Below are 26,121 nucleotides of genomic sequence, written 5' to 3'. Positions count from 1 at the left end.
ATCACTAATATGTATGATATTATGCATGTAACAGATAATTAACCCCATTCAGCAATCACCACCTTAAAGAGGTGAAGAGGTTTGGGTGTCCCTGTGGCCCTGGGAGCACTTTTGTTCAGGCCCCGGCAAGAATCAGCCCGAAAAGATGGCATGGAGAAGTCGCTCTGTGGGCCCACCACCTGCAAGGGAAGATTTTGGGGTCAGGGGGCAGGCAGGGTGGGGCTCAGGATTTGCTGGCCCCTTGCATTACAGACTGGTTTTAGGAACATCACCTCTCTGGCAGGGAAGGAACTGAAGCTAATGCAGGTGGAGGAGGTTAACTGTAGTGATGTCAATTATATTTGGTTAGGTCAGAGCTATAATGTTAAACTCATCTGTACTCACTACATCTCAGCCTTTCAGGTAATGGGAAGCTGGAAATTATCGGTTATCAGGTATCGGTATTGGTTGAAATAATCATTATCGTGCATCACTAATATGTATATATATGTATATATATAGTTTTTTTATGAAAAGGAAAAAACAAGCGATTTCATCTTCCCCTGTTTTACCCTTATTTTCTCTTGGTATTTGTTCATTCATCAGGAGTGGGTGAGGAGAGCAGAGGCGATAGCATCTCGGTATGTGCTGAGGAGTCAATGACTTACTGCCTGAATTAAAAACACACAGCACTGCTTTCTGTATGGGCCTTATCTCTGCTTGGGACAACACACAGTTGTCATCGTCTGCAAAATGATCATGATAATGAGAGTAGATAGCAGCTGTTTGATCCCCTGGCATGCAACTGCTACAGCAGCAAAATTACAGCTGGTGTGTGTGTGTGTGTGTGTGTGTGTGTGTGTGTGTGTGTGTGTGTGTGTGAGAACTTCCAGGTTAGAAGTGTTTAAGCAGGTGTCAGAGAGTGTTGGCTCCCGAGAGTCTAAACCCTGTAATCTACAAATGGCAATTCGCTATTAAACGGCTAATTCCCCTGGATTAAAGGATTCCTGCGAACACAATCCCCTCACCCACTTTCCTCTTTCTATCTCTCTCTCTTTGGCAAGTGAGTTTGCTCAAGGTGTTGCTTTAAATATTAATGACAGGATGAAGGGATGGCGGAGAGAAACTTCGAGGCATGTAATTTCAATTTGGGAAAAGAGAAGAATGGAAAATGGCTGGCAAACACACACACACACACACACTGTGATGCAACCTGCTCGAACTGCAACATTATAGTCAGTGAAAAAAGCCTAAAACTCCTGTTGATAAGTGCAGGCATCAGAGTGCCTACATAATGTGTTTTGTATTTGAATTTTCAGGAGTTTTCATTCAACTGCTGAAGACAGTTACCCTAATTGGTTCATCAGAGTTTCAAATCCCTCGTAAATTCCACAAAGCAAACAATCCCTTCCTCTTAAATGCACATGGCACGGCAATGCTTAGTTTGCAGTTTTGGTGTGGAAAAAAGAAAAGGACAGTTATTCCTTTTCTGCATAGTAAGCGGCAGTTCCTAGTTTTCCTGTTTAAATATCATATTTCCCCTTTAGCGTCTCCTCGATGCTCTTACTTACTTAACTTTGCCTTGAAACCCAATTACTGTGGCTGATATTATTTCTGCTGTTATTAAATACGAGGTAAAAAGTAACTGGCTTCTCTGTGAAATCAAATGAATGTGAGACTAGGTCTAATTGGGTCATAATTTTGACTTAAACCCCATTATTGAACAAATGTCACAGGAGTTATTTGCAGCAGAGTGAAACAGTGGGAAGCTACGTTCCTAATTGTATTAGCTGGCTCTTTGTTAGGAAAGCAGATTAAGTAATAAGAAATTTGTAGAAAATGTGAAAACAAAAACAGCAGGTGACATCACATCTTTAAGGCTGCGAAAAATACGTTCCAATCCATGTCCTTGACAGTGACTGTAATATTTTCCGATAGACCAGAACACATTCTCATCCCAACTCATCACATGGTGCCGCTCTGTCAGTGATCTTCTGCATCTACTTTTGATCTTTTAGGTATCCTTCCACATCAGCTGTTTACGCTCCAGGATGCCGTGATGTCAACAAATGCACAAGGTGGGATGACGTCATTATGTTTCCACAATATGAGCACACAGTAACTAATGTGGACTGTCACGTTGGTTAGGATTGGGCAACAAAGCCACAGATGGGCCGTAAATTGATTATCAATGCTACAGACCCTTCCCTAAAATCTGCCATATTAAGGAAGGGAGATTTTACTTTCTCTGGAACAAATTCGTGATCTCTTTAAATATTTAAACCAGTCAAAAAAATCTAACAGAAATGTATGACTCCAATCTAATACTCAGAATAGTTCTTTGTCCACTGATGCAATGGCAAGACAGGAGTGTTGCAGTGTGCTTGGGTAGACGGGATAAACAGCGCAGACACTCTGGTTGTCAAATTAAGCTATCAAATGCTTTATATAATCTGGTCAAAAAAGTGATAATAGGGAGAGGCATTTACATAAGCCTGACAGCACAGTCAATACTGCTCTGGCCATTTCTGAGGGAATATTAGGTTATGGTATTAGGGTCATCTGATTAATTCTGTATGGGACGAGCTGACTATGAGTCAGTATTCTGTCCATGCAAAGTTTGAGGGTGCGTCCAACAAACTCCTGCTAGCCATGTAATTTCTTCTTTTCTCTCAAGAGCCAAGTTGCAGGTTGAGTGAAAAGCTTCAGCTCAGTTTCAAACAGTAGTTACACTGAACTTTTGTCCTGCTGGCGCACTCTATGGCAAGGGTACTGGACACATGGAATCCCTAAGCTGTTAATGATTCTGAGTTTACCCCCGTCTCCAAGAGGAAAAACATTTCATGGAGTTAAAGTTTCAAGTATTTTTTCCAATGTCGTTATTTAAGGGTGAAATTTACATTTACTTGAGTTTTCACATCACATCTTATGAGTCATTTTTGCAGATGGAGTTTTGATCTGTTGTCATGGAGATGTTCACATTTGAAGATGTTGATTTCTATGAGTTAATTTTTTTTTGTCCGATGTCATGACTTTCACAAAGGAAGACTGTTTAACCACCTAATGACGGTCATGTTAAAATGTGTTCACCTCTGAAAGGTTAACAAGTTTCTGATCTGGCACCTCAAATTGTAGAAGGTAGAGGGAAGGTATAAGATAGATTTAATGGTCATTTTTTAGACAAAGTTTAAAAAACGAAATTACAATTATCTTTGATCCTGCTACATCTTTGGAGTTGAAGGTTGAGTTGATTAAAATCAATCAGCAGCTACTATGAAGATTCCATCTGGTTGCTTGGTGATGTTGCTGCTGATGGCATTGTTCAATTCCTACAGTGCATTTTTTTGAATTTGCATCAGAGTCTTGTGTCCAAATGGCTCCCACAATGTCAGTCCATCCAGTGCAACAGTCTGATCCAGGAGTCAGGTGTTAACCATGTGTCTGTAAAGATGTGTGCAGAGCAGGCCCAGATGTCCCGTTGCTGATTGAGCCAAAATCACATTTCATCCTCTTCACTCTTCTGCGATCTGACACTAGCCAGAAGAAGGCTTGGTAGAGGAACAGCTTCCGCTCCATGTCAGGCCAGCCTCACTGTGATACCGGCTCTTCTCCCTCTTTTCGTCTAGCACTTTCAGTTTCGTTTCTCTCCTCAGGTCCGACCGACATGTTGGCGTATGCCGTCGATGGGGACCCTTTTGCAGTCTGCTGTATTCAGTCCAAGCCCAACACAACCTTTCCCCAATGCTGATAAGTGCCATTCTATCGTAGAAAAATTGTGCTTAAGCAGAAGGGGTCATGGTGTTGAAAAACCGTTGCTGAATGAGCCTTAATCGCATCTCATCCACTTTTTCCTCCCGCAAGTGGACAATATACAGAAGAAGGCTTATAAGAGGAACAGCTCTCGGTCCAAGTTGTGTCAGCCTCACCCTGATACCGGCCTCCTCTCTCTCTTTGTCTGGTGTCTTTGGTTTCGTTTCTCCCCTCTGGTCTGACTCGCCGTTAGGCACAGGCCACCGGTGGAGATCCTCTCGCAATCTGCTGCGTTCAGTCCAAACCCCACACAACTTCTCTGGATATTATAGATAATGGATGGATATATGGTATCAAAAAAATAGACAATGTATGTGACATTTGCCCCAGTTACACGTACACGGTTATTTTTAGAAACGGAGAAATATTCCTGCGTTTGCACCCTTCATTTACACGCAAACGGAGAATTCGCCTCTGAAAACGATGCTTTTTAAAAACTCCGGCCAGGGTGGAGATCTTGGAAAACGCCGGTTGCCCGTTTGCGTGTAAACGGAGCAAAACGGAGAAAACGCAGGCAGTAGACGTCACAGTATGCGACAGAACTTGCACTGGCGTCAAAAGTGCGACCTATGTTTACATGTTGCTATGGTAACCATGGATCCCCTCAGAGTAGCAGCCGTATTTATGTTGGTGCAAGCCCTCTTCTCATGCTTACATTTACAACTACAGCTGATTTATTGTTATTGTTATTTATTGTTGCTGCTATTTTCGGGATTCTGATTGGCTAACGTGGGCTTCAGCTTCTCGTTACACTGCCACCTACAGTTTTGGAATGTCCTGGCAGCAGACATACACGGGTTCGTGTTTGTGTTTTCTGAAAACGGATACGTGTGCACGGAATTATTTTTGAAAACGGAGAGGGTGAAATGTCCGTTTCTAAAAATAACCATGTACGCGTAAACGGGGCAATTGTATGTGTATAATACAATATAATAACATTGTAAATTAATATAACACATGAAAAGATACCTTTGAATTTGATTCCATTTTTCTCAATGTAATGTAATGCATTTGGATCTCCCTCCATGTTCTCAAAAATCCATTTTAAACTCTAAACTCTAAACCATGTGAAAAGTTGACCTGTGCCAGAATGTAACTAAATTCATTTTAGTAAGTAAAAATCTGCAAGTATATAAATATAAGCAAGTATTTTAATCTCATGCCACTCCCCACTTCACTTTACTAGACTTCAGAGAGAAATATAAGTTTTCTTTCACTACTATTATTAGAGAGAACTACTTCACAAATTAAGATTTTTATGCCCAAACCCTGTAAAATTATACAAATGCAGCTAAAACAGAGTCCGTTGAATCAGGAATTAATTGGCCACTATTTTTTTGTTATTGTGCTGGTCATTTTCTATGTAAAAAATGTCATGGTCTTAGCTTCTCATATATACTGTATGTAGGTACGAGGACTTGCTGCTTTTCTTTTTGATTATCATTATTATTATTAGTCATTACATTTATGAAAACCTTTTTGAATGAGTACTTTTACTTTTAACAGCCCACTTCAATACATTTTTTTGAAATCACATTAACTTTGTTTAAGTTTATTGAACAGTAGGCCTATATCAGTTTCACTACTGCAGAAGTTGTTCTTACAACCTTTTTTTGATTTTTGATCTTACAACCTTTTTTTGATCTCTCAAGTGCCAGTCTTTGCACACAGCACCACACCTGCCCTTAAATAGTTTTTTGGGGGCCTTACCTGTGCTGATAAGTGACCTTTGAGTAAGTGGGATTTAGCATTGAGCACAGCTGGCGAAGAGCAGATTTGGCTGGTTGGGAACATTTTGTGCATCTGTAGTTGATTTCTCTTATATTTCTTACTAGAAAATTAAGAGAAAATATGAGAGAAGTTTAATAGAATGTTGCTGCATGATGGCCCATTGTGTCAAGTTTACCATGTTTACAGACACAATGAAAAATGGTCTTAAATTTCCTACAAAGAGGTAGCCTTATTTGTTGTGAATGACCAGGATTTGTGTGCAAGCTCCAAGAATCGAACAGTTATGAAATGCATTATGATTTTCAATATGATCTATTTTAAGGTATTTGTTATTCACAGAAAACAGTCTTAACATCATTGTCCTCCTTGTCTGTCGTAGGACAATCTAAGCCCGGTATAATAATGCCAGATCGCTGCACAGCGTACACTCTCAATAAGTAGTAATAACTCGAACTCAACCATGACTAACCCCTGTGAAACCCCTGTGAAACCCCTGTGACCACCATTTTGTGACCAGCTGCACAGTAAGCCCATAGAAAAGCCAGCAGGGAGCAAGCAGCACTACCATCCTTTGGGGAATTACCTTTCTTAATATGAGAAGCATGTTTGCTCTAAGTTAGGGCAGAGAAATAGGCTCAATATGATAATGTAGTAAGGATCACACGCCTGCTTTCCTCCAGAGGAACAATCATCAAATCAATAGACTTTGACCCGTGACCTCAAAACTTTGTGACAGCTTATTGGTCAAGCTGAAGGCATTTGAATTATCTGGTGAGCAGGAATGTTGCTTTTGTGATGTTTATTCTCATTAAAGAGCAGTTACTATTAAACATACAGTGGGAACACCCTGAAACCTTCTGTAGGTGCATGCATACTGTTCACTGATAATATGAGTGGAGGTGCATGCTACAAATACATGTGAGAAACACACACACACACACACACACACACACACACACACACACTTTTGGGAATTCTAATGCTAAACCAGCATAAACCTCCTCTCCTTGTGCTGCATGTCAATAGAGCATGTGTGCAGAATAACCAAGTGTGATCAGCTAAATAGAAAAAGGAATGCATGGGTAAACATACTCTCGTCCTATCTGTGTGTGCAATTTGGGGGTGGGGCATGTCTGTACCTTGGACAGAGATTGGGGGTGTCGTTAGTCCTGTAGCTTCTTTGGCCTACTGTCATGTGGTCAGTACAGAGTCTTGTGATGTGATGTGAATGTGTGTGTGTGTGTGTGTGTGTGTGTGTGAGAGAGAGAGAGAGAGCGCAAGAGAGAGAGAAAAAGTCGACAAACTAATTCAGGGGAAGTAGAAACGAAAATCTATTTCTTCCTCTTCCGCTGCTCTGCAGTACTATCCAGTCAGTGAAGCTATACTATACCTTACTGGCATTAAGGCTTATTAAGGAGATATTTCAGCAATTTTCAACCAGGTTTGTATCAAAACAATGTGGGTAGTGTGTGCAGATGAACTGCAGTGAACATTCCTTCATTGAACCAGTGCCTAGATACCGTATCTCTACTTCCTCCCTGGTGAAACACCGCCAAATGACATAATTAATGCCAATTATGACATAATTAATGTCATTTAGCAGTGTTTGTGGTTTTGGGAGCTGTTGCTTACTACAGGCTATACCTTTGCATTTTTGTATTACTCACAACTCTGTTACTACTCAAAGAGAATACAGCTGATCGAGAGACGCGCTCGTACCTCTCTCTGTTTCTCACAATCCCACCAAAATCCAATCAAACTGTAATACTAGGCAGTGCTGATCAAATATACGTCAAGATTACGTTACTGCACTGCCTATGTCTCTCCTACAATGTTTTCAGAAAGGTATTTTAATGTCTTGTTTCACTGTAGTGGTGAGAGTTTGTGAACAGCAAGTGGGCACCACACTGCTTCCTGCATAGGGAAAACAGTGGCCAAAAAGATAGAGATCAAATGGGAAAACTAAGCAGCACTGATCAAATATAAACCAAGATTTTGCTACAGAGTTACATATTTCTTTCCTCATATGTTTTCAAAAACATGTTGCAGGTTACTGTTTAACTGGAACATGAGGTCTGGGGGGCGTGGCTTTGTTTCACACAGACCATTCTTCATCATGTGAGGTGCAGAGCATTGTGGTAATTGTAGGTTTTCTAAAGAGAATACAGCTGATTGAGAGACGTGCTCGTACCTCTCTCTGTTTCTCACAATCCCACCAAAATCCAATCAAACTGTAATACTAGGCAGTGCTGATCAAATATACGTCAAGATTACGTTACTGCACTGCCTATGTCTCTCCTACAATGTTTTCAGAAAGGTATTTTAATGTCTTGTTTCACTGTAGTGGTGAGAGTTTGTGAACAGCAAGTGGGCACCACACTGCTTCCTGCATAGGGAAAACAGTGGCCAAAAAGATAGAGATCAAATGGGAAAACTAAGCAGCACTGATCAAATATAAACCAAGATTTTGCTACAGAGTTACATATTTCTTTCCTCATATGTTTTCAAAAACATGTTGCAGGTTACTGTTTAACTGGAACATGAGGTCTGGGGGGCGTGGCTTTGTTTCACACAGACCATTCTTCATCATGTGAGGTGCAGAGCATTGTGGTAATTGTAGGTTTTCTAACTCTTTAGCAAAAAGCATCTTGCCCTCTGTTTTCTCTGGTCGCACCAATTTCAAAAGAGTTTGCATTTTTCTACTGCAAAGACAGGATAGTTTTATGTCAGGGTCCACTTTATATCAGTGAAATACTTCTTTAAATGATGCGTTAAAAAAAACACCAGGGGCTGTGATGTTGGACATCCAGCCCATTCTCACTACAAACTCATTAAATATGTTGGCTCTCTCAATGCTCCAGCATATAAGCACGACACCCTTAAAGCCACCCTCTGCGTCCAACCTGAATGCGGCTGAATGTCGTCAGACGAGAACATGCTCGAACCGAACCACTGGCATTGGTATCATACCAGCAGCATGGGCGCGTTCACATGCAATGCACATGAGTGACATCACTTGAGAACGTGGTTAGATGAAAACCAGGTGCACATGAAATGCTGAGGTGTCAGTTGATATCGATGCTAGTAACAATGTAATAAAAGGTGCACAAGAGCACTTAAGTATAGGGTATGTGGGGAGTTCAGAGTTTGCTTCCCCTGGGGATGCAAGTTTTTTCTCTCTCCACCTTACCATGTGCCTCTTTTGCGTATAACAGTCTGTGACTTTGTTGCCTAATCCTAACCATCATGATAGTTCGCGTTGGTTGCCATGTGCTGTTGTGCAAATGGACCACACTGCATCATCCCACTATTTGCATTTGTTGACATCACCGTAATGGCATTCTGAAGCATAATCAGCTAACGCAGGACACTGACAAAGCAATGTGACGAGGTGGGATGAGAATGTGTTGGGCAGTCTGTTTTGTCAGGTACAGATGAGGTGATGAAATGCGATGCCTAAAAATCCCCATCAATTTCAAAATCAAGGCTTATTTGATGTGAAAACATTGCACAGCAGTTTATGATGAAATGAGACAGTAGACATTCAAACAGTAGAATTAACCTGATCAAGGTACAAAGTTATCTACCAGCCTGTTTGCCCATTTCTGATTGGCCAGTATAGCACCTTGCCAGATGACATCACATGTTGTGTTGGAACAACAGTTAAGCCAGGTTGTACTTTTTTGCCTCCTCTTCATTTTTTTTTGCCATTTGTTTTGCTGGCACAGTGGTCTCGCTGATATAAATAAAGAGCAAGCGGATGTCTGAACACAGCTTCTTGGCTTTGTTTATCTTCTCTGGTGTCACAGTGAGCTCAGGGGGAGCATTATTAGTAAAAAACAACACCGATAACTCAACTATGATCGCCAACTCACTTTTTGATGACTTACGAGATCACCTTCTTGAAAGTTCTCACCATCACTACATCAGTTGAGTAAATTTTGCTTTTGAATTCCTGCCACTACACAGTGCTTCCCAACTGGCATTGTAAATTTCTGCAAACAATGGAAACATTACATTTTGAATATTACTATGCAGCTGATACATTGAAGCTCTACAATTCAGCAAGGTCGAGGTTAATGGGTACTTAGGTTTAGTCACAAAAAAACCCTTTGGTCATTCTTAGGAAAGGATCGTGTTATGGCTTAAAACACCTGGTTCTGGGACATTATTCCTACTGGAAAAGCAGCAATGTCTGTTTAAAAAACAACTGGTATTCATGGACCTATCTCTGCTGGAAAAAACAATGATGAGTGGCTACAAAACACCCATTTTGCGGGTCTGAAAAGTCACTGGAAACACAGACTCACTAAAAAGCAAGAGGTTTTTTAATTTGTTGGTCTTAGACAGTTGTCTTTGGTGGTCTGCAGCTTGGCAGGCATCTCGCCAAGATGTCACACCATCCACCATCTCTTCCACCTCCGAATGAAAAATGTCACCTTATCTACTGCGTCACTTTAGAAACATTGATGTTATACATATAAAACAGGCAAATGTAACCTATTTATGGTTTGCAGAAATGTACAATACCAACATTTTCTTCCGGCCTGAAAGCAGACAGAACCATCTTTGCAATCAGTCTTGGCTAGTTTGACAGACAATGTTCATGCCAGACTAAATAAACCAGAGTTTGTTTGAGCAGGTGAGGTGTGAGAGCCTTCTTATTTTCAACTGAACATGTTGATATGGCCTCCGATCTGATGCCTCTCACACAAACATGAACCAAATATGAAAATAAACCCAGGTTTCTCTTAACTGTAGAGATGCCTCTGAAAATATCTTCATAAAGAACGCAAGAGGGAAGGAGAAAATACAGCTGGATAGAGAAGATGACAGATAAGAGGAAAAAACACTGTCCAATGTAGCAGCAGTTATGTAAAAAAATGTGTTATGTTTCTTTTCTTTTCTCCTCTCTCCATCCCACAGCCTCATTCATTCCTCACCATTTCCCAGAAAGCTGTTGTGCAAGTCTAACGGAAGCCCACTAAAAAGGCTTTTAGAGAATGTTACTCAAACCAAACCCATTCACACACACACACACACACACACACACACACACACACACACACACACAGACATTACACCATTAAATAGTTTGAGAGATTGACAGTCAAATCCAGCCTGCCCCAGAGGGCCCTAGCACACCAGAAAGCAAATGTCCAACAGAATCAGTGAGACACTCTAATAGAAAATATTCTCTGATACTGTACTGCACTACTGAGTGTAACATTGCAGGGGTTTCACTTTAGAAAGACGACATCTTTTGCACTTTTACCTATTTTTGTTCTGATTAAGTAAATTACTAATATTGTCATCACGGGGAACACAAGGTGACAATAACTGCGGTTACATGTACACTAATATTCTCCTCAGAATATGATGCGGGTCATATAAACAGCATATTCTATTTAAATATTCCAAATTAGGCAGTTTTTCAAATGTATCATTTTCTGATGAAGACATGTAGGATATGTCTGTATTATTCCAGATTTGGGAGCATTATTTGGACATGTATACAGCACAATTGGAATGTGTGTCTCAATTGGGTTTGACCAGAGCCCTTTAAGAGAGAGTAAAGACATCTCTGTTCGCTCCAATGAACTGTTTTTTCACAGCAATGGCGGCACGTGGAGCATCTCAATAGTTCCCGGAAGTAGCATTAATTACTAGCGGCGCAATGGAGTTGCAGCGAAGGAGACCATTTGTGATGGGCTTTAACAGGGTAAGACATCTAAAGAATCGTTTTTGATATTATCAGCATATCTTGGCTAAATTAACATGTGCATCAAAGCATGATATTGGATTATCTGCCACTAAATTACTAGATTTAAGAAGCAATAACAGATATGCTAACAGATTAAGCTAACATTAGTACACGTACTGTATATACTGAACACATTTCGTTAGCCGCTAACAGCCTGTTGATTTAAAATGTCCTGCTCTTGAGTAATTTCATCTAACGTTAAGGAGTTAAAGGGGAGAAAAGGCTTGTGTGATTTATTTTACAGCTCAGTGAGTTACATGTCAGCTTTGTCAAAGATATCATGATGCTTGATAGCAGAGTGCTATTTTATGGTACATAAGTACTGATATGAATTAAGAGTGCATTTTTCAGACTAATAAACAATGTAAAAAAACATTATTGTAAACAGAAACGAAATTTAAGGGTGAATGTTTTCAGCTTTGTGATTCTGTTAACTCCATTTGTCTTCATGATGTTACAGCTCAGCTGATTTTCCATTGATTATCCCTCTCTCTTTCAGCAAAAGAGCTACACGAGATTCAGTGGAGTCTGGAGACTCCCTGCACTAAGACAGCACCCTCATCCTGAGTGTCAGCTCCCTGTCTTCTGCAAGCCTTTCTCTGTTTCTTATTTTTATTAAACCATATGCAAGGTTTTCCAGGGGTGTGCTCTCTGTTTGGGTAAAATGATCTAATGCAGTTTTTGAAAATGATAACCTCACATATTTTTTTGTAGTTGGAATCCGTGGTAATAATGCAAGATTACTTCTGCTGGCATTACTCAACAACATTTTCCTCATCTGCGTGTCAGCGTGCCTTTCTCTACACGACTGGATTGTCCCCAGGCAGCACAGCAAAGCATGGTGGAGACTATCTGAGAGGACGCCACAAACAAGGACATGTACCAACTGCTAGATGTGCTATTTATGTTTCTGAGTTTATTAGATATTAATGAAATTAATTAATTGCAGTAAGTAAGTCAGTAGAAAGACAAAGATAAATAAAATACACATGTTTATATATATATATATATATATATATATATATAAGCAATAAACAGCAACCTGCTCCTGAATCATGGTAAGGTAAGTCTAAAATATGTCAGCATAACCATATAAGTCATATCCACATCACTCATATTTATACTATGTAATTATACATTTTACATATAAAAGTGCAATATGTGTACAGTATGTATATATATATGTGTGTGTGTGTATAGATTTTATATATTTTGTATTTTAAAATATATTTTATTTTTTGTATTTTAATCATGTTTAACCCTTATTTAGCACTCAGTTGCTTATTTTCTATTGCCTCTGACTCTTGAGCTGCTGAAATGTGTGAATCTCTCAAGTATGAGTTTAATCAGCCTAATCTAACCCTAGCTGTCAACATTAATCTTCAAATACAAGCATGTTTTAAAAAACAATATAATCATGAAACTACATACAATGCACTCAGTGTATATTCTAAATCAGTGCGGTTATTGACTGCTGTTTTTTGAAAATTGGAGTTTGGTTTCTCCGTATAATGTATTCAAATGGCCCACCAGACACTTCCAGGAACTATTCGAAGCCTCCATGAGTCATGTGACGCCCGAGAATTTTGAACTGACGTTGTCATTACTCTGTTTATTCTAGTGCACTAGGTTTGACAGCATTTTGTGACACACAACCTCTCATCTCTTTACAGTCGGTTCCGTGTGTTGTCATGGATACATTGTACAAAAACTACCTGGCCAACAGTTTGAAAAGCTTTAGGTAGAGATACATGAAAAAAATCCCATACTTCTGGTTGTAAGGAGAAACACACCTTCCTTTAAACTTTATAAAAGACACACTGACCTTTTCAAGAAGGTGATGTTAGGAAAGAGGGATTCAACCAAGTCTGCCATGAGTAAACGGAAGTGTTCATTTTTATTAGTCATGTGAACACCTATAGGAAACTTTTTGGAATAAAGATTAAAAAAAACAGACATTTTTTGTGCATGTAAATGTACTCACTGAGATAGCAGGCTGATGATGTATTTTTGCTTCTGCCTCTGTTTGTTATAAAAATATATATTTCCTGATAGAGAATTCCAGGTCAAGCAACTTACACCTCAGTCGGACTAAAAGTAAATTGTAAAGCTGCATTGACAATGTATGTCCAGTTTTTACTCACAGTAACCAATCTGTTCAGACAGAGGGCTGACAAATTCTCACAATACTGTCAACAAATTAAAGGTAAAATAAATAAAACCCAATAGGAGTAATACACCTAGTGAAAGTAAGTACAGCAGATTTTCACATCTTACAAACACAGCAAGCCTTCAAAGATATGTTCATTAAATGCTATTAGAATATATTCAGATCTCCTGCTACTTGTGAAGTTTTGAAAAGTATTATTATAAAATATAGAAAACAACATTTAAATAAGATATGGGTTTAAAAACAAAACAAAACATGCAAATCAGAGTCAGCTGTCCAGCGTTGACTTGAGTCTGAGTTCCTCACTTCACAACAACAAATGAAAACAAAACACACAAAGTTCTGAGAGAAGAAGAGAATAGGGTAAACTCTGAATTTCCCCCAGCGGGTATTTTAAATGACAAAAGCTGATAAAACAAAACCAGCTTGTTACACAGACACACATAATGCACATTCTACTATGCAGTACTATATCTATTTGGAAACACAGTAGATCTGTGCTTTTTGAGAGAAGTAATTTGTTTTGTTAACATTGAAAAAACAGTAGCATTGAGCCATAGGGGACACACATACATACATGGATGCAGATGCCGGTATTAAGTGTCCACACAGACACATACACACACACACACACACACACACACACACAAAAATACACTCACAGACACAAACAATGAGTCACATTTACACACAAGCGTATACAGTACACACACAGTGTGGATGCCAAGCTGCTGGGGATTGGGGAACAAAGGGAAGAGATGTGAAAGCGGCAGATGACTTCAAACAGCAGCTATTTCTCCGGCTGACCTGATACACAGGGTGGGTGACGTAGGAATGATGGAGCTGTGGAGGGTGGGAATGAGAAGGTGAGAGAGAACTAAACTGAAAAAAAAACAGGCAGCGGGAAACAGGACATGTTGCGAGGTATAACACTCTCTGGTAATTTATATGAGCAATGGTGTACTGAACAGGAAAAAAAAAACTTTAAAATTGTTCAATAACCTATAACATTAATGTCACTGGGCTGCTGTTCCATTTACTGTACTGTTCATAGGTGTGTGTATGTGCAAGTCTGTGTGTGTGTGTGTGTGTGTGTGTGTGTGTGTGTGTGTGCAGGTGCAAAATAAGCTCTTAATGAGCCATAGTGGTCATTTGGTGTGTGAGTCAGTGTGTGGAAATAAAAAAATTACCTCGCAGATCACAATGTGTCTCTAATGGTTCATTGCCATCCATGGTGAGATGATTCCTGGTGGAGAGCTTGTTGGAAATAAAAGTCAGCCAAAGACTTCTCTGATTTTATTAATTTACCTTTACGTCATGACTGGGGCTTTATATTTTGTGCCACACACATAAGATTATTTATTGTTGTTCTCAGTATGTTGGGACCCGTTCTTTAATGTCACTTCAGTAATTCAAGCAACATGCTGTGAGAGAACCAAAGTAATCCCTTTAAACATGCCCAGTTGCCAGAGGAAAATGTTGGAATTGAACATTTTTGAAAACCATGAATACATTACTTTTGCACATTCCAAAAGTATCATATCAATGTTCCTAAAGTGACACCTATATGAACTGACTTTGTCATCAGGATGTGAGATATGTGAGAGGTGAGATGCTTGCATAGCTGTTCAAAAAACAAAACATGTTTTTTATTGAATCGCTGTGTTTTCCAGTGGCTTTTAGGCAACAAACGTGGCTGATATGGAGCAAACCAACACTGTTTTAGTAGTGTGCCACAAAAAGCAGGTACTTTAAGAACAAAACTTAAACTTTTCCCAACCATGAGGCAAGATGCAAAACTAAAGTAAATGGATGATACTTGTATAGCACTTTTCTAGTCTTATTGACCACTCAAAGCGCAACACTACATGTCACATTCACCCATTCGCACACATTCACACACTGGTGACCGAGGTTACCGTAAAAGGTGCCACCTGCTACTCAGTAATCATTCACACACACTCAACATTGGAAGCAATTTGGGGTTCAGTATCTTGCCCAAGGATACTTCGACATGTTGACCAGAGGAGCTGGGAATCAAAGAGAGCAACCCACTCTACATCTGAGCCATTTACCCAAATGAGTAAATATTGGTGTGGCTTCCAACACTGGAGACAGCTCCCTGAGAGTAAAAAGATGCAGTTTGATGCTGAACTTGCAGCGTTTCTTTAGACTGGTAAGTAATATCTAATGTTTGCTATTTACCGAAACATATCTTTTATTGTAACTAATGACATCACAAAGTCTAGGCTTACAGTTCGCGATAACCTTTCAGATGGCATGATGTGACTGTTGTCTTGCTAAAACTGAGCTAAGTAAGCTATAAACTATACACAAACGCCAGACATGAAGATCATAAGTCAGCAGCCTGATTTTGACTGGCTGTATTCTTGCTCTTCTGTCAGTTATGAGTTTATTTATGACTGATGACTTTAAATTGCGGTTTATTTCCAGCCGCAGTCAGACTGTTGGTAAAAGACAGAATGGGGGGAGGGGACATGTCTACCTCGTCTTCTCAGAGCAGTCTGCAATAAAAACTGGAATATGAGCAATAACGACAGCATTTTATCCTATAGTTTGAAACATATTCTAACTTGTATTTTATAGTGAATTCCTGTTAAATTGCACTGTAGCTTTTCTTCTTTTAAATAATTTATTAGCATCTTTCTTTGAGTGTTGTTTGTTTTCATCTCTTTTGTCACCTGGAGCTTGCAGAAGTAGTCCCTATGTAACTGTACTGCCTGTGCATGTCAAAATGTCAAAATAAACTTCTTATCTTGATAATGTTGACCAATTCACTTTATTGTAACCACTCAGCATTACTGTTATGAGATGAGGCAAGATTAAAAGTTTCCATTTTTACACGTCTATCACTATACTATCAAACAGTGTCATTGCTGCAGTTAGTAAATCATAAATTTGTTGCTACAAGTATGAACGAGGAAGAGCTGCAGATTCTACCCCCATGAAAAGACAAGCTGGGTCTGCAGAGCTGGAAGATCCTGCTTTATCCAGTATTGGGCCAAGTAATAGTGATAATAAGCCTTTGCACCACACGACAAAGGGAATTTCAACAGCATTTGTGTTTATCTCATGTCCTGTTCCATGTCCTTGTAATAAATGACAAAGCATAAAAGGCTTTTTGTTCTGACAGTAACTGAAATGAAACATTCCAACTTGCTGAAAAGACATTCCATAGGAATCTCAACTGTAACATTAAGAAATGTGAAATACTGAATAAAAAGGATACTGAAAGACAGCAGCCACCCCATCCTCAGTTTGTTCACCCTGCTGCCATCCAACATTCCAACTTGCTGGAAAGACATTCCATAGGAATCTCAATTGTAACATTAAGAAATGTGAAATACTGCCCCCCCTCAATTGGACTGGGTGGCTGGAAATTATGAATAGCTCCTTTAAATGTCATCTACCTAACATTGTTTCCATGAAAGCTCAAAAGATTAATATATTGACACTCAATGGCTAGACACTCTTACATTAAATTCAAGGCAACACAAGTAGTGGACTGAGATCATAAGCAATACGCATTTGTTGTGATCATAGTGGGGCCTCATGTTTGCCTTGTATTTCATTTGAGGAAGAGATTGCACTTCTTCTCTGGCTCTGCTTCCTCTCTCTTTCTTTCTGGCTCTGCTTCATCTCTCTTTCTTTCTTTTCTATTACTGCTCTGTGGCATTCATATTTAAGTTGTAATTGCTAATCAGTGACTCTAGGATCCTCATTGAGTGCTTATCCTTTTTACTGTTCACCACCTTTGTTCTGTTGAACTGCACTACGCTAATCCCGTTGCCTCTCCGGAGCATTCCTGCTCCCTTGTTTCCCAGCTTTCCCAGATTCTGGCCGCAACCCTGGCTGTGCCTGGTCATTGTGATATCTGTGATGGCGCTGTGACCATGCCTTTGGTTGTGCTCGTGCTGTGGCTGCACTGATACTGTACCCCCCGCTCGCCCTGATCGTGGTCTTGGTCCTGGTTGCGCCGATGCTGTGATCATGCCTTTGGACACCTCCATATCAATATATGCATGAGACTCTTATCAATATCATCATAGACCCACAATGACCCACAATATCATCATAGAGTGCATTTGATAATTTCGCACCTATCGTTATTGTATTATGGCATGCGGCTGTTAACATTATTGCTGTGCCTCTCTCCCCCTCTCTCCCCCTCCCCCCTCTCTCTTTCTCTTTCCCTTTTTGCCACAATTGTATTTCATTTGTTATTTACGACATCTATTGCATGTCTGTCCATCCTGGAAGAGGAATCTCTCATCATCCTCTGCCGCTCTTCCTGAGGTTTCTTCCTTTTTTTTCCTGTTACAGGGGTTCTTTTTCAGGAGTTTTTCCTTGGGTGATGTGAGGGTCTAAGGGCAGAGGGATGTCGTACACTGTAAAGCCCTCTGAGGCAAACCATGTTTTGCATGGGCTATATAAATAAAATTGACTTGACTTGACTTGACTTCTTTTACTGCAATGGCATGGCATGAATTAATTTACAGCTATGAAATTTATATTTTTTAAATTTTTTATCACTTTACCTATTCTAACTATGATATACAACAGCTGTGCATGCAGATGCAGATGCAGCAGCCAGTAGCCAGTAGCTCTTCAATTTCTTGCTACTTTTGCTATATTTTCCTATTTTTTTCAACTCCATGGGTCCTTCTGCTGAAGCACGACTTACCTATGACAGTGAAGCACTCATCAACAAAGGAAAAGTTGTGTGGGTCTTGGACTGAATGCAGCAGACTGCGAGAGGATTGGACTGTGCTCACCAGATGTTGAGTTTTTGGTGAAGATGTTGTCCATATTATCTGAACAGAGAATTCACCAGTGTTTTTATTGTTGCTGTATACATTCCTCCAGATGCAAATTAAAAGAAATGCACTAAAGGAATTGTATGATGCCATCAGCAGCAACAACACCGAGCAACCAGATGAAATCTTCATAGTAGCTGGTGACTTTAATCCAACAAACAAATGTTCAAAGATGCTATCACTCAAGATAACAAGATCAGTCTTCAAGAATATGTATCTTCTGTGACATCATATATCAGCAAATGTGTTGATGATGATGTTGAAGGTGAGCTCATACTCTAACCAGAAAGGCTGGATGAATGGGGAGGTGAAGGCTCTTCTCAGAGCAAAAAAAGCTCCCTTTCAGTCAGGGGACAAGGAAGCATGCATCACTGCCAGAGCAGGACTGAGAGCTGGCATCAAGGAGGCTAAGAGGAGACATCAGCAGAGACTGGAGAGAGACCTCAACAGCAACAGCACTTAAAGATATGTGGCAGGCCATTCAAATTGTCATGGGCTACAAAAGCAGGAGCACAGCCATCATATGTGAGGCCATGCTGCCGGATGCGCTGAACACATTTTATGCTCGCTTTGACCTCCTCAATAAGGACTCAGCTGTGAAGTCTAATCTGCCTCCAGAGGACTGGTCACTTTCAGTGACCACAAGTAATGTAAGAAAACTCCTGTTGAGAGTGAATATAAACAAGTCCGCTGGCCCCAACTACTTTCCTGGACATGTACTAAAAATCTTGTGCTGATCAGCTTGTTAATGTTATAACTGACATTTTTAATATCTCACTCTCACAAGAGACTGTTCCCTCCTGCCTCAAGACAGCCATTATCGTCCTTGTACCTAAAAAGTCTGCTATGTCTATTCTCTCGATGATTACCACCCTGTGGCTCTTACCCCCATCCTGATGAAGTACTTTGAGAAACTCATTGTCCAGCACATCTAAGACAAAATCCTTGCAAGCCTGGACCCTCACCAGTATGCTTTCAGAACCAACAGATACTCAATGCTCAACATCAGTGCCCCTCAGGGCTGTGTGCTCAGCCCCCTTCTGTTCACACTGTACACCCATGACTACACTCCCAGACATCAGGAGAAATCTATTGTGAAGTATGTGGAAGACACCACCATCATCGGCTGTATTACAAACAGAGATGAGAGTACATACTGGGAGGAAATTGACAATCTTGCTGAGCGGTGCAAAGAGAACAATCTACTGCTCAACGTCAGTTTAACCAAGGAGCTGATTGTTGGTTTTAGAAAGAGGAGGTAAAGACACACACCCCTGTCTACATCAGCAGAGCTGAGGTGGAGCAGGTGAACAGGTATAGGTTCCTTGGAATTACTATCACTGAGAACCTATCTTGGTCAGCAAGATCCTGGTAAACTTCTACAGAGGAGCAATAGAAAGCATACTGACTGGAAACATCACGCACTGGCATGGTTTGTGCACAGCCCAGCTGCCATCTGGAAAAAGATACAGAAGTATCTTCTGCCTCTTGATGAGGAGACGGAAGGGAAGGATGTCTCACGTGATTGAAATGCAAAGGACCGACGCCCTAAGGTGTGAGAAACACACCCCTCGGCCTCCTATCAAAGGTGTGAGTTGAACTCATCACAGTTCAGAACTTGAATCTTGATGAGGAGACAGAAGGGAAGGATGTCTCACGTGATTGAAATGCAAAGGACCGACGCCCTAAGGTGTGAGAAACACACCCCTCGGCCTCCTATCACAGTTCAGAATACAAACGAATTTGAATCTTGATGAGGAGACGGAAGGGAAGGATGTCTCACGTGATTGAAATGCAAAGGAACTAAATTCTGACATTTTGGTGAGGCGGTGGGAGGTTGTGTGTCTCACAAAGAAGTCAAAATTACAATTACACAAAACACCAGACTACAGAGCAGCTTCTTTCCCCAGGCTGTGAGACTCCTCAGCTCCTCCTTTAACGCCAAAAAGATGTAGCAGGATTTAGGATCAACTTTAATTTCATTTCTTCTTAAACCATGTTTAAGAAAAATGACAATAAATCATCCTCGTTCCTTGAATTGAAGCCATTCAAAATCTCTCAAAAAAGTACATATACTACATTTATAAACATATCCAAATGTAACTGAAATCCAATGATTCAGTGCATATATATGATATAAGATCCTCTGGAAGACAAATTGTTGGTAATTTAAAATACCCTACAGCAAAATGCACCCACCAAACAGATCAACTGCACTGGCTGCAGACATTACACTGCTCATTAGAGTTTTAACTTGTCTTCTTGAAAAAAACAGCAGAGACTAAGCATAGTGTGAAAATGTCGAAAGCTTTGTTGTTGAAAGCGGTCCAAAGGAGATGTCGTAACATTGAATTTGAGCACATCTAAAATGAGATGTGTTCCAGTTGTTCCTTTAGCCCCTGGTACTTCTCTCTTGTCATGCTCTTTCTTCCTGATCTTTATGTCAGCTGGGATTGCCACATCTTCCATCACTATCCTCTTCTGCTCCTTGTCAACCACCACTATTTCTGCTTGGTTAGCTAGCAGCTGCTTGTTAGTCTGGAACTTGAAGTCAAACAGGATGTTAGCCCTGTTGCTCTCAACTACTTTCTGTGGTGTGTCCCATCAGGACATGTGAAACTTTCGTCCATACTCAGCACAGATGGTCCTGTACACTATCCCAGCCACTTGGTTGTGCCTCTTTGTGTACGCTGTCTCAGCTTGCATCTTCCTCCCACTACTATTTGCCGGACTGTTTCTGGGGCCTCTTAGCACAGCCTGAAGTGGAGGTCCTGTCTGCTATGGCAGACCCCTACCTCTATGGATCTGGTGCTCAGGGCTTGTTCATGTGCTGCCATGATCAAGGCCTCCATGCTGTCCTTCAGGCCTGCCTTTTCCTCCACATCACTCTTCTGTTGTTTGAAGCACTCTCTGTGCAGGCCATAATGGGGGTCCACCTTTCAGATGTATTCTTGGACACCCCTTGTTTCATCCTGAATTGTGGCTCCGACACTCACCAATCCTTGTCCTCCTTTTCTTTACTATTCGCAGAGTTACAGGCTACCGGACTTTGTGTGGACTTCTCCATGCATTATGAGGAGTTGTCTTGTCTTGACATCAGCATATCCATCTCCTCCTATGGCCAACTCAATATTCTGGCTGGGTATATAAGGACTGGTAGGGCGTACCTGTTAGAGACTGGTCTGCTCTTCAGTCCACCAGCCACTTGGCATCGATGTTGTGTGATGGCTCTGTCACTCAGTTGCTTTTTCAATAATGCTCAGTCTCAGCTCTGGGTGGGATTGTCCTTGTGCTGTTGTTCCCTTGCAGCTGGTAGTACACCATCCATGGATCTATGGAGAACAGGCCTTTCACTCTGTTGGCCTCTGCTTCTCTAGTGTACCTTCTAGAAGTCAGAGCTGTGAGTCTTAAGTTGGCAGTGTCTTACTTTTGGACATCTTGCTCTACTTCTTAGGATGACGTCCCCATTTCTCTTAGCCAACTGACATCCCTTGCTTCCTTGATCTTGACTTCCAACCTTCTCCATGAGTGATGATTGAATCTTAAAGCACTTCAAAAAATAATGAATTTTAATTGGATTATATGAACTGCGAATATTCTAAAAATGAGTAGCATTGTTCCTGTGTGCTCCAGCAGCACAAGACGCCTGTTTATGTGGGCATGGATAGGAAAAGATGAACAGAGACATCAACCATGCAAAGAAACTGTGGACACTGTTGTGACATTTTGCAATGGTATGTAGAGATACAGCCTTCCAATGTGATGGCTAAAGCCAGGTAGACAACGAGGTCATGCACATGAGATAAAAGACAAGACCAGATAATAATAAAATAATATCCACACGCCAACAACTGCACAGGAGTGTTAATTATTTTATTATAAATGTTACAGGTAATGGATGGATGAATGTATTTCTTTTGCTCATACTATCCCATCATTTCTACTCATTCTATTGTCAGGGTGCAGATTTAGCATTACTGTAAGGCCAGGTTTATCATATATGTATAAGTAAAAATGGGAAGTTGTGACAGTTATATGAAAAGAAAATCAGAATTAAATCATCATTTTATTTTTAAAAGCAGGTTTGATCAGTTGCAGATGACCTTTAGCCAGCTCTCATGCTCCATGAAATCCAGACTTATGTCAAATCAACAATAGTCATTGCCATTGCCCTCATTTTATAGAGTGCTTGCTTCCTTCTTATCTCTTTATATTCCGTCTCAGATGGTGTTTTCCATTTCTTACTTTCTATTTTAAGGTTTTTGGGAGACAAAGTAAGTAGTTCGAGAAGCAAATGTTTGTTAGGGCTTTCATTAGGGATTCAAATTTGCTACCAGTTATTAATGACTTGACCTATTCCACTAGCCCTCACAAAAACAAAACCATCACAGTCAGCAAGTCTGCAAGTGCAAGGAGTATTGACATTGGGATTCAGTGTAAATAAAAACTACCATAAACTTGAAAAGCACTTTTGTTTGAACACGGTTTCCATAGCTTGTTGGGTATGATTAAATATCACTATGTATATAAAAACTGAGTAAACAGAAGTTTCAGTGGTGCTGGTTTCATTGTGAGAGGTTCTGGGTGCTATATGGGGACATTGTGAATGGGTGTGACACCAGCAATGCAGCATATCTAAGTATAGCTTTGTGAAATTGCCTCTCGACTGCTTACAACTTGTTGTTTGTGTGTGCTTCTGCGGCAACCTGGTCTCAGAGTGATTATGTTCATTGCTTGGCTTTCCCTCCATCCACTGATCCTTTCTCCTCTCTGCAGCCTTGCCCACATCAAGCCCAGATATAGGGGTGTGACCCCAAGGCTGACTTTGTACTGCCTGTCAGAGAGGGGGTGGAGGAGGAGAGGGCGAGAGGTGGTGGCAGAGTATTGATTGATAGCTAACTTTATTGTCTTTAAACCCCAACCCCTCATCTGTTACAACTGTTTGTGTGTTTGTGTGTGTGTGTGTGTGTGTGTGTGTGTGTGTGTGTGTGGGAGGGGACAAAAAAATGAGAGCTAGATGGAGTGGCACAGAGAGAGATACAGTCACCCTGCTGTTGCCATTACCAGTCAACCTGAACACACAGGATCACCTCAGCTCATACATAAAACCATTTTGTTCAATAAATTCATGACCAGATCTATTAAGCGTCCAATCAAATCTGATCTAATTACAACATGTCGCCAATCACAGATAAAACTGATGTATCTCAGGATGGTGAGTAAAAGGATTATGACCCTGCCCACTGAGGATAGCAGTCTTTCCTCCAGCATGTTTCAAACAGCTTGCGCCATTCCAACATGTCCAACAGTTTACTCCCCCCCCTTAATCTAACATTAACCCGTATTTATACAGTGACGGTGAAAGTTGAACATACTGGTTCACAGTTCCACAAATTTCTCATTAGTGTTTTACTGTTGGCCTGTGGGAGCTGCCAAGTCGAGGAACTGCTGTGTCAAAAGAGGATTGATGACATATACACACCACTAAATAGCAAAAAATATATATTATTTTATAATATATCAACTCCAGTTCCAAATTCTACAGTTAAAGACTGAAGTTAAATTGGTCGAAAATCCATGATGCCACGCTAACAACAAAAGTCACTTCCAGGTAGAAAACTGGCAACTTTTTTGAATTGTGAAGACATGTAAGTATGGCAAATGTGTTTATTTCTGTTGTAATTTTCAGTCATATCTGGAACATATAAAGATAGAGAGTTAAACATGGTGGTCCATCCTATCTGACATTTTGGTTGTGCTTATTTCATGAACTGTATTATTTTCTTAAACAGGACATGTTATGCCCATTTTCAGTATCTTGAATATTGATTTTGAACTCCAGTGGAGCAGCTTTGTATCATTCACTATCCAAAAAACTCTCCAGATCTCCAGAAAACTGTCTCTGAAATCGTCTATCTGAGCCCTGTTTTCAGCAGAGCTCTAAGATGGTCTGTTTCAGCTTACTCCTCCTCGTGCCCGCCACCCACCCTGCCCACTTCGCTGATTGGTTGGCTTTCCGAAGCCATCCGAGAAGAGGCAAGAAAAGACGAACACTCCCTCCCCTGCCTCTGTCGATGCGGAAGTTCTGTTTGCAAACAGTAAACAGACAAACTAACGCAGGCTATGTTAGAAACCGCCTACTATACTAGTCGTACGCACTGATTTGGTCAAAATGTAGTATGTAATATGCGAACAAAAGCGAAATCCACAGTATGCCAGATATACCTGGATGTAATACTGATTCAGAAAAAATCCTCATTATACATCAGACCAGTCTGCCTGGCCTACTGTTTCCCACAATCCATTGTGCCAACGTTTACCAATCCGAGGGAACAATGGTGGAGAGGGCAACTGTCGTTGTCGTGCCACCAGTGGCTCGAGCCCAGCCATCACACAGCTGGGCAGACCAAAGCCACCAGATGGAGTCCTTGGCTTGCCCTAGTGTTTATTAATATGGCCTTGCCAAAATCAAATTTTTATCTTTTAAGGTCATTTAAATTACTTTTACCAGGTAAACCACATACCAATGTACGCCAATAAGAGTACAACTATACAGGAGACATGAGCAAATTTTAATGTATTTTATTAAAAATATTTGGGTACCTTAAAGGGGATATGGTTCATGATCCAACCAAACTAGCATGGGCTTGGCTCACATGAACAAGATACAATCAGCAAGTTTAAAAGGGCACCCCGTGTGATTGAGACAGAATAAAGAGGATAATAGCGCGTGTCCCAAGCAAAGCTAAATTGATACTGGGGGAACTTGGCTGTAATGCAAACGTAACGGCGGTACATCTGGTCACTTCAAATCGTAACAAAGACGTTATTCATCTCACTGGTAAGCCTTCATCACTATTTTCTGTATATATCACTTGTTTACTCTATTTCAAACTGTAAATGGATGCTATGCAGTAGCCGTTTTACTATTGTTTGCTTTTGCTTTCAAAAACCGGAAACCAGCCATGCCTGGCTCAGCATATTGCAAAACAGTACACCATTTCGAAGCCACAGTTTGTTGTTGTTACTTGGACATGGTAACCTTCGAGACGCGGTCTCACATGTTGGATCCTGAATCCGGTCCGGATAATGAAAGATTGCAGCAGGAACCTCCGCAGCAACAGAGACTTATGCAAACAGCCTTTGCCTGGTGAGTAAACAGTTATCAGAGTTACTGTTGAACCATATGGTGGATTTTTTCTTTTACTTGCTTTCCGCTTTTACTTAGTTTCTAATACATTCCCTTGTTACTAGGTGTATGTGTGGAAAATACGCTAAGATGCCGAGTGAAGTGAAAAAGAAATACCGAAGGTAAAGTTGTGTAAAATGTTTCCTCTGCTGTTGACAAACAACGATGAACTGTGTTTCTGCACCACCGTTGATTATCACGCAGGAGTGCACTGAACACCTGCTTAAGTAGACTGATTTGTGAGAATGTGTAAGCTACATTTACAGAAAAAAAGTAGTTTGGAATTTTGTCGCTTGAGCATAACAACTTTGTTATATAAACTACAGTAGATTACTTTTTACTTGAAAATGTTTGTTGTAAAGACATATTGTCACTGTCTTTGTGGAATATACCAGTTATCAAAGCTGGCATTGTTATTTTGGGGGAATCAATGAAGGCTAATATCTATACCAGAAAGTATTCTGAAATTATTTTTCAACACACTAAACCCCTTATAAATGCTATTCATTTTAAGAGGACATTAATATCTGTTAGATCAGAGAACATGTATTTGTTTTTTTCCCAACAGTATAATTATCACTCCTGTTACACAAAATAGTGAGAAATTATCTATGCTCATTCTTGAGTATATCTGTTCATT

At 40.4% G+C, this 26,121-nt stretch overlaps 1 protein-coding gene across 1 annotated transcript in view; it reads right to left on the bottom strand.

Annotated features, from left to right (window-relative positions):
- Nucleotides 1-26,121, bottom strand: part of LOC121958428 (RNA binding protein fox-1 homolog 3-like) — a 518,131-nt gene that overhangs the window by 302,002 nt on the left and 190,008 nt on the right. The window lies entirely within an intron of this gene.

The sequence above is a fragment of the Plectropomus leopardus genome, chromosome 19 (genome assembly GCF_008729295.1).
Source record: "Plectropomus leopardus isolate mb chromosome 19, YSFRI_Pleo_2.0, whole genome shotgun sequence".
NCBI classification, from domain to species: Eukaryota; Metazoa; Chordata; class Actinopteri; order Perciformes; family Serranidae; genus Plectropomus; species Plectropomus leopardus.
Note: the sequence above shows the minus strand (reverse complement) of the source record. Positions and strands in the feature narration are given on the sequence as shown.